The sequence below is a fragment of the Macrobrachium rosenbergii genome, chromosome 9 (assembly GCF_040412425.1).
Source record: "Macrobrachium rosenbergii isolate ZJJX-2024 chromosome 9, ASM4041242v1, whole genome shotgun sequence".
NCBI classification, from domain to species: Eukaryota; Metazoa; Arthropoda; class Malacostraca; order Decapoda; family Palaemonidae; genus Macrobrachium; species Macrobrachium rosenbergii.
This window is the reverse complement of record NC_089749.1, coordinates 57,487,018-57,495,859: the sequence shown is the minus strand read 5'-3', so window position 1 is coordinate 57,495,859 and position 8,842 is coordinate 57,487,018.

Genomic DNA, 8,842 nt, shown 5'->3' with positions numbered 1-8,842 from the left:
AAGAGTACGCACGCGCACGCCCGCATAGATGCAGTCTCACACACACACACGCGCACACACGCACGCACACTTTTGGAAAACGGCAATGGGGTGCGACGATCTTTTCTGTGTTTCTAGTTGCTTTTTAAAAGAAATTATTAAAATTTTATGCCTTCATTATTCACTTACCTATTTGTTTTATTTTTCATTTATTTTATGTGGCGTGTGAAGGTAGATGGATATTCTTTGCGCATGTGCATTGGAGATAAGTGCGCAGAGAGAGAGAGAGAGAGAGAGAGAGAGAGAGAGAGAGAGAGACCGAAATCCTCAAAAACCGTAAACTGATACATCACAACAATTATGTCTTCTCTTCTCGTGGCTCACATCCGCGTCGACCCTCAGGCTGTAAGTAACCACTGCACCACCTTCATCCTGAGCGTGAGATATCAGTAGACCTTTTGAATAACGGATCTCCTTGGAGCCGAGTTAGGCACTGAAGCTAGACATTAGGACATGCCTATATTTAGTAATAATGCGTGTGTGTGTGTGTGTGTGTGTGTGAGTAAGTTTTTTTAAGAAACGAGGCAAAAACTACCTGACACAATTAAGAAAATGCATAATAGTAGTTTTTGTTCACTTCTGGGTTTTTAGAACTCTTAAGAAGGTAGGGGGCAGAGCGTAGAACTCCACCCATTTCCTGTGAATCGGGTATTCTTGCGTCTGATTCCCTTTGCAAATTGTAGGTATATTTGTGCCTTAAGTTTATTTTGGTGGTGTGCGTTTTCATCACCCTTACGAAGACTATGATAAATGATGAATGATAACAGCACGCTAGAAATGGCCTTATTTCTGCACCATTAACAAAAGGAGCTCAATCTTGACCAGAATCTAGCAATCTTTTCTCCCCTCGCAATCTGTCTACCAAAATTCATTCTTCCCGTAGGGGGTTAGTGCCGTCAGTACGCCTCACTTGGTCCACTGTAGGCATAACTTAAGGTTCTTTGCAGCGTCCCTTAGGCACCTAACTGCAAGTCCTTTCATTCCTTTTACTGTACCTCCCTTCATATTCTCTCTCTTCCAATCTTTCTTTCTACCCTCTCCTCACAATTGTTCCACAGTGCAACGGCGAGGTTTTCCCCCTGTTACACCTTTAAAGCCATTTTACTCTCAACTTACCTTTCAGTGCTGGATGACCTCGTAGGTTCCAGCGCTTGGCCCTTGGTCAAAATCCTATATTCTATTATATTCTAAATTTCGTTCTGATTCATGGACCACTCTTCGAATTACCAAGGCTTAACAGACAACCTCAAATGAATGAAAACATGATTCGCCATACATTGCTTGAGAATATATACTCATGGCGACAGATATCTACAAAAAAAAAAAAAATTCTGTTCTTTAGAATTTTGGACTATATGGGCCAAAAAAGTTCGGGGGTGGCGATTGATTGACTGATTGATTTATGGTGACTATAAGAGGCGTCGCAGCATCTAGGTTATTGAAATCAATCAGTCATTTTAAATTGCCCTGGGATAAGTAACTCAGAAAAAAAAATCATGCTCTGAAGTCACCCCCTGTTTTATGCTTATGTTCTGGGAATGCAGCAAATGCAGAGGATTTCGTTGGACATATCAAAGTGGTTTATTATGGAGCTCAAGTTTAGGTTCATGTCCATTTTTATGACATGAGTACTAGGTTTATTTTGCAGTCCAAGATGTAGCTGGGGTTGATTGTGGATACTGACATGCAGTCCAAGATGTAACTTTTACTTATCTAAAGGTGCATCCACACAACATCGAAACATGTCGTAGATACATGTCGGCAACGTATCGCCCACAGATAATTAGGATTAAGACGATTTTCCAGCCTTTGCAAAAACTTTGTTCCTCACTTACCATCGTCTACCTGTTTTCAACTTGTTTGTGATTCACAATACGTAACTGGGCATTAAATGTTTACTCACTCGAGATAGATACTCTTATAAATACAAGACAGTCGACTTGTTTTGAACTTGTTTGTGATTTGTACGCGACAAGTTATCGACTTTTGTTTGTGACATGTTTTGTTGTAGTGTGAAGACGCCCTTACAATGATTCGCAATACGCAATTGGGTTCTTATCAATAAAAGGTACTAGACATACTAGCGTCATCTTTTCCTTTAACTAGTTGTCAGCCCACATAAAAGTAAAAATGAGTAAATAAAACAATCTAATACTATTAAAGTTGAGAAACATTCCCCAGAAGACCACCTAAGGAGCGAGAAACACTACCAGTCATTTTCCAGCAGCGAATGGTAATAATATTCCACCTGGCAGGCAAAGCCGTCAAAATGTCAACAATCAAAATGGTTGCTCTCTGTTCATAACCATGATTTCAGATGGGGTGGTTCCCCCCTGATCCCTAATCCCTCACCACCCCCCACCCCACCCCCCACCTCGAGGGGCAGGCGTCAACTGCGCTCGCTCCAAAGGGCCCTGCCCCCGGACACGAGAGGGACATTTAAGGATGTTTCACCTCTTAAGTTGATATCAGATGGAGGCATTAATCGCACAGAAAAAGGTGTTCTTTGGGCAAGGTAATGGGTGTGGTGGGACTGTGGGTGCGGCGATCGGCGGAAAAAGGGTGGGGACCCAGTTCGTGTGACTGTGTACGTGAAGTCTTTGGTCTGTACGTGCTGGAAAAAGACCTTTGCCCATATGTTGTGTGAGTGACTGACTGCCTTGTGGGTGTGGGGCACCGTTGTCTTGTTTCTTCTTTGTGTAAATGTGTGTGTTTGCATGTTCTTGTGAGAGAGAGAGAGAGAGAGAGAGAGAGAGAGAGAGAGAGAGAGAGAGAGAGAGAGTTGGCATTTAGATTTCGACTGATTCTGCTAATTATTAATTTTTTCCAGTTTATAAATGAGAAGTTGGTTTTATTGCTGTCGTCAGTTCACATGCGCTTGCATGTTCCCGAAACGGAGAGAGAGAGAGAGAGAGAGAGAGAGAGAGAGAGAGAGAGAGAGAGAGAGAGAGAGAGAGAGGTGGAGGACTTTCCGCTAATCACATAGCATAGGTTGTTTTCCTTAGCGTCGTGAATGTTTTCTTTGATATGTAGCAGAGAGAGACGATACCGTGTTCACTAATACCTGTAACGAAATCTTGTCACTTCTTTGAAAAGGATCACATCCCTCGTGAATAAATGAACCCCGTAGAGGCTGAATGCCGCCAGTGCACCTCACGTGGCGTACTGTAGGCATTACTTTAGGTTCTTTGCAGCGTTCCTTCGGCCCCAAGCTGCAACCTCTGTCATTCATTCTACTGTACCTCCGTTCATATCCTCTTTCTTTTATATGGCTTTCCACCCTCTCTAACAATTGTTTCATAGTGCAACTGCGAGTTTTCCTCCTGTTAAGCCTTTCAAACCTTCTTACCGTCAATTTTTTTTCAGCGCTGAATAACCTCATAGGTCCCAGCGCTTGGCCCTTGGCCTAAATTTTATACTCCAGTTCTATATCCAGTGGCTAAATGAGGTAATCCAAACACTGAAGACGAACCACACATTGAAAGAGTTTTACTTTATGATGGAAAGACATGATTAGTTTTGAATTAAATCATAATGATCGTTCCGAAGAATCACTTGAAATGGATCCATGAACACTGATTGATTGAACTGATTAAATATAGAATTTAGGCCAAAGGCCAAGCACTGGGACCTATGAAGTTATTCAGCGCTGAAACGGAAATTGAGTATAGAAAGGTTTGAAAGGTGTAACAGGAGGAAAACCTCGCGGTTGCACTATGAACCAGTTGTTAGGAGAGGGTGGAAAGTAAGATGGAAGAAAGATTATGAATGGAGGATGTACAGTGATAAGAATGAAAGGGTTTGCAGCTAGGGGCCGAGGCCCGCTGCAAAGAACCTTAAGTAATGCCTACAGTGCACCGCATGAGGTGCACTGACGACACTACATCCCTATGGGGATCCTGAACGTTGTGACTTTTACTATATACCATTCGGTTAAGAGAAAGTCAAGGAGAAAACACGGATAGCCAGTGCGCCGCTTAAGCAATTATTTCCCTCAATGGTTTGTTGAAGGCGGAGACTGACTGTTATGCTAAATTAAGTTAAATTCTCAGGCTGAAATAGATGCTAAAAGAGCAATAATCCATTGAGGTCTGCAGCTGGTCCAGGGTGATATATTGGGGTTAGTATGTCTCTATTTAACTCAACCTTGACCCATATTTTATATTCTTTGGAAGCTAGAATTTCAAGTCAGTGGCCCCTGTGGGCTTGTTCCATATGAATGGGGTTCATCTTCTGAATATCTACCCACACGCAAAACACATCCTTGATTCAGATCTGGATCTGGATGTAAATCCATTTCTGGATTTTTGCTTCTATTGAAAACCAGGTCAACATTTCATTGTCCATTCAGATTCATCAGTAGCTCTCTGAAATTTCTTTCAGTGAAGACACCGCCTATCGGCATCCAAGTTCAAATCCGCAACTAGATTTATCTCGAGGGTTAATCAACTTTTTTCTCGAAACTGAATCTCCTGCCTTTTTCCGTGCCTGACCCTTCCAATGAGTCATATCAGAATTAAGTGGAAAAGCTCATGGAGGTGCATCCAGGTGCTCATGTGGATATTCATTATCTTCTAAATAAAATGCTGGATTTTTATCCATATCCACATTTGCATTCGGGTCCATCTCAAAAACTGGTCAGCGTTTCATTGGTCGACGTTACACCTCTGCGTTAAATTCCACTGGAATCCTGTTAAAAACATTTTATTCATATCCAGATCCGTCTGCAGATGTGGCTGAATCTGGAAATCCATCCAGGTCTTCATTAATCAGCAAAGGCAAGTTAGGCATTACAAAAAGGACATTACATGACCTGTTACGTAGTGGCAGTGTTGTTGTGAGTCCGGCAAGTTAAATAAAATTAAACCCCGGAGCAATAGTTTGTGCTGGCACAAGGCCGACTAATGCACTCCAACAACAACAACACCCAACGCAAAACAATGAATGAATGTACCGCGAAGAAAAAAAAAAATGCTGACTGCTGATGACTTGGTAAGCAGGATCATGAAAATGACCGACTTCCGGCAGACAAATGACTGTCAAGAATGAAAATGACTTTCAAAGCGACTTTGAAATTGAGTTTCAAAGCATGAAGAAGACTGGGAAGTATGAGAATATCCTCGACGAACACCGAATCGTCATTGAGAACTTCGTTGGTGAGCATTCAAATGACTGAAAACGACTTTGGAGTGAGTGAAGAGCGAATGAAGAATGAATGCATACCAGAACTCGAGGATAAGGGGAAGGAGGAGGAGGAGGAGGGTTGGGGGTGGGGTTGAGGTTGAGGGGTTGAGGATGGAGTGATGTAATGCCACGCAACAGAATATGAATCTGATTCAAGCAATTGGCTCTAAATGAACGTAACTGAGAAGCAGCAACAGGTGGAGTGGCCAAGCCCTTTCAAGTGACAGGAGGAGGGTTAGAGTGCTCGTGTCACAGGGCTGGGTCTGTGAGCTTTAGGGAGATGCAGGTAACGCGGTTTTTTTCCTTTTCAAAGGACAATGGGAGGGCCAGCCAAATCACCTTATAGAGCCCAGGCCCGGAGTAAACTAGGGAAAAAGTAGGGGATAGGAAGAAGGGCGTAGTTTATCCCCGGAGGAAGTGATCCATGGGCTTCTTGTTGTATGAAGGATTGTCAGAGTCAGGAAAAAATAGACTTGTATCTTGAGGGAAGTAGAGTTACAAGGCTCAGGAAAAACAGAAAAAGTGGGAGAATCCCAAAGCGTGTCAGTAGGGGATCCGTACAATCTGCAGATTTGCTGAAGGTACAGAAGGGAAAGGTGATTAAGGGGTTATGTGGTAAGCACTAAAGGCCTCACTTAAGGTGCTTTGCAGAGTCCCTTCGGTCCCTAGCTACAACTCCTTTCATTCCTTTCACTATACCTCCCTTCATATTCTCTTTCTTCCATCTTGCTTTCCACCCTCTCTTTACAATTGTTTCAACATTATTTTCAGCGCTTAATGACCTCATAGGTCCCAGTGCTTGGCCTGTGGCCTAAAGTTTATATTCAGTTCAATTCAACTTGAGGTTAATGTGGAAATGGCAATTGCAAATTTGCACAGGTAAATTGGGAAAAATGATTGAAGATTTCCACAGGGTAAATTGGGAAAAGTGATTGCAGTTTTCCACAGGGTAAAGGGAGAAAAAGGATTGCAGATTTCCACAGGGTAAAGGGAGATAAATGATTGCAGATTTTCACAGGGTAAAGGGAGAAAAATGATTGCTTATTTCCACAGGGTAAAGGGAGAAAAATGATTGCTTATTTCCACAGGGTAAAGGGAGAAAAATGATTGCTTATTTCCACAAGGTAAAGAGAGAAAAATGATTGTAGATTTCCACAGGGTAAAGGGAGATAAATGATTGCAGATTTCCACAGGGTAAAGGGAGAAAAATGATTGCTTATTTCCACAGGGTAAAGGGAGAAAAATAATTGCTTATTTCCACAAGATAAAGGGAGAAAAATGATTGTAGATTTCCACAGGGTAAAGGGAGATAAATGATTGCAGATTTCCACAGGGTAAAGGGAGATAAATGATTGCAGATTTCCACAGGGTAAAGGGAGATAAATGATTGCAGATTTCCACAGGGTAAAGGGAGATAAATGATTGCAGATTTCCACAGGGTAAAGGGAGATAAATGATTGCAGATTTCCACAGGGTAAAGGGAGATAAATGATTGCAGATTTCCACAGGGTAAAGGGAGATAAATGATTGCAGATTTCCACAGGGTAAAGGGAGATAAATGATTGCAGATTTCCACAGGGTAAAGGGAGAAACATGATTGCAGATTTCCACAGGGTAAAGGGAGATAAATGATTGCAGATTTCCACAGGGTAAAGGGAGATAAATGATTGCAGATTTCCACAGGGTAAAGGGAGAAACTTGATTGCAGATTTCCACAGGGTAAAGGGAGATAAATGATTGCAGATTTCCACAGGGTAAAGGGAGATAAATGATTGCAGATTTCCACAGGGTAAAGGAGAAACATGATTGCAGATTTCCACAAGGTAAAGGGAGAAACATGATTGCAGATTTCCACAGGGTAAAGGGAGAAACATGATTGCAGATTTCCACAGGGTAAAGGGAGAAACATGATTGCAGATTTCCACAGGGTAAAGGGAGATAAATGATTGCAGATTTCCACAGGGTAAAGCGAGAAACATGATTGCTTATTTCCACAGGGTAAAGGGAGAAAAATGATTGCAGATTTCCACAGGGTAAAGGGAGAAAAATGATTGCAGATTTCCACAGGGTAAAGCGAGAAACATGTTTGCAGATTTCCACAGGGTAAAGGGAGAAAAATGATTGCAGATTTCCACAGGGTAAAGGGAGAAAAATGATTGCAGATTTCCACAGGGTAAAGGGAGAAAAATGATTGCAGATTTCCACAGGGTAAAGGGAGAAAAACGATTGCAGATTTCCACAGGGTAAAGCGAGAAACATGTTTGCAGATTTCCATAGGGTAAAGGGAGAAAAATGATTGCAGATTTCCACAGGGTAAAGGGAGATAAATGATTGCAGATTTCCACAGGGTAAAGGGAGATAAATGATTGCAGATTTCCACAGGGTAAAACGAGAAACACGATTGCAGATTTCCACAGGGTAAAGGGAGAAAAATGATCGCAGATTTCCACAGGGTAAAGGGAGATAAATGATTGCAGATTTCCACAGGGTAAAGGGAGATAAATGATTGCAGATTTCCACAGGGTAAAACGAGAAACACGATTGCAGATTTCCACAGGGTAAAGGGAGAGAAATGATCGCAGATTTCCACAGGGTAAAGGGAGAGAAATGATTGCAGATTTCCACAGGGTAAAGGGAGAGAAATGATCGCAGATTTCCACAGGGTAAAGGGAGAGAAATGATTGCAGATTTCCATGGGTAAAAGGAGAAAAATGATCGCAGATTTCCACAAAGCGAGAAACATGATTGCAGATTTCCACAAGGTAATGGGAGAAAAATGTTTGCAGATTTCCGCAGGGTAAAGGGAGAAAAATTATTGAAAATTTCCACAGGGTAAAGGGAGAAACTTGATTGCAGATTTCCACAAGGTAAATGGGGAAAAGTGGCAGCAGATTTGCCCAAAATAAATGTAAAAATGATTGTAGATTTCCACACGCTAAACTGAACAAATTGGTGGGGAAATTGGGAAATTTATTGCAGATTTCAACAAGGTAAAAGGTGAAAAGTGACTGCAAATTCCCACAGAGAAATTGGGAATGTAATTGTAGATTTCCACGGGGTGAATAACGGAAAATGGATCGCTGGTTTCCCTAGAGCGAATTGGGAAAATGAGTGTAGGTCTCCACAGGGTAAATGGGGAATATGATTGTAGATCATGTGAACTCTCTTTCTCGAAAATACCCGGAGCCCTAGTTAAGAATATCAACAAGTAAAAAATGCCCCGAAGTTTCTTCGGCGCAGTCGAGTTTTATGTACAGCATATAATCAAGGCCACCAAAAATAGATGTATCTTTCGGTGGTCTCGATATAATGCTGTATGAGCCGCGGCCCGTGAAACTATCAGCCGGCCGTGTGGCCCGTCCTATAGCGTTGCCAGAAGCGCAATTATGGCTAGCTTTAACCTTAAATAAAATAAAAACCACTGAGGCTAGAGGGCTGCAGTTTGGTATGTTTGATGATTGGAGGGTGGATGATCAACATACCAATTTGCAGCCCTCTAGCCTCAGTAGCTTTTTAAGATCTGAGTGGGGACAGAAAAAAGCGCGGATAGGATGAAGTGCGGACGGACAGACAAAGCGGGCACAATAGTTTTCTTATGCAGAAAGCTAAGAATTGGAAT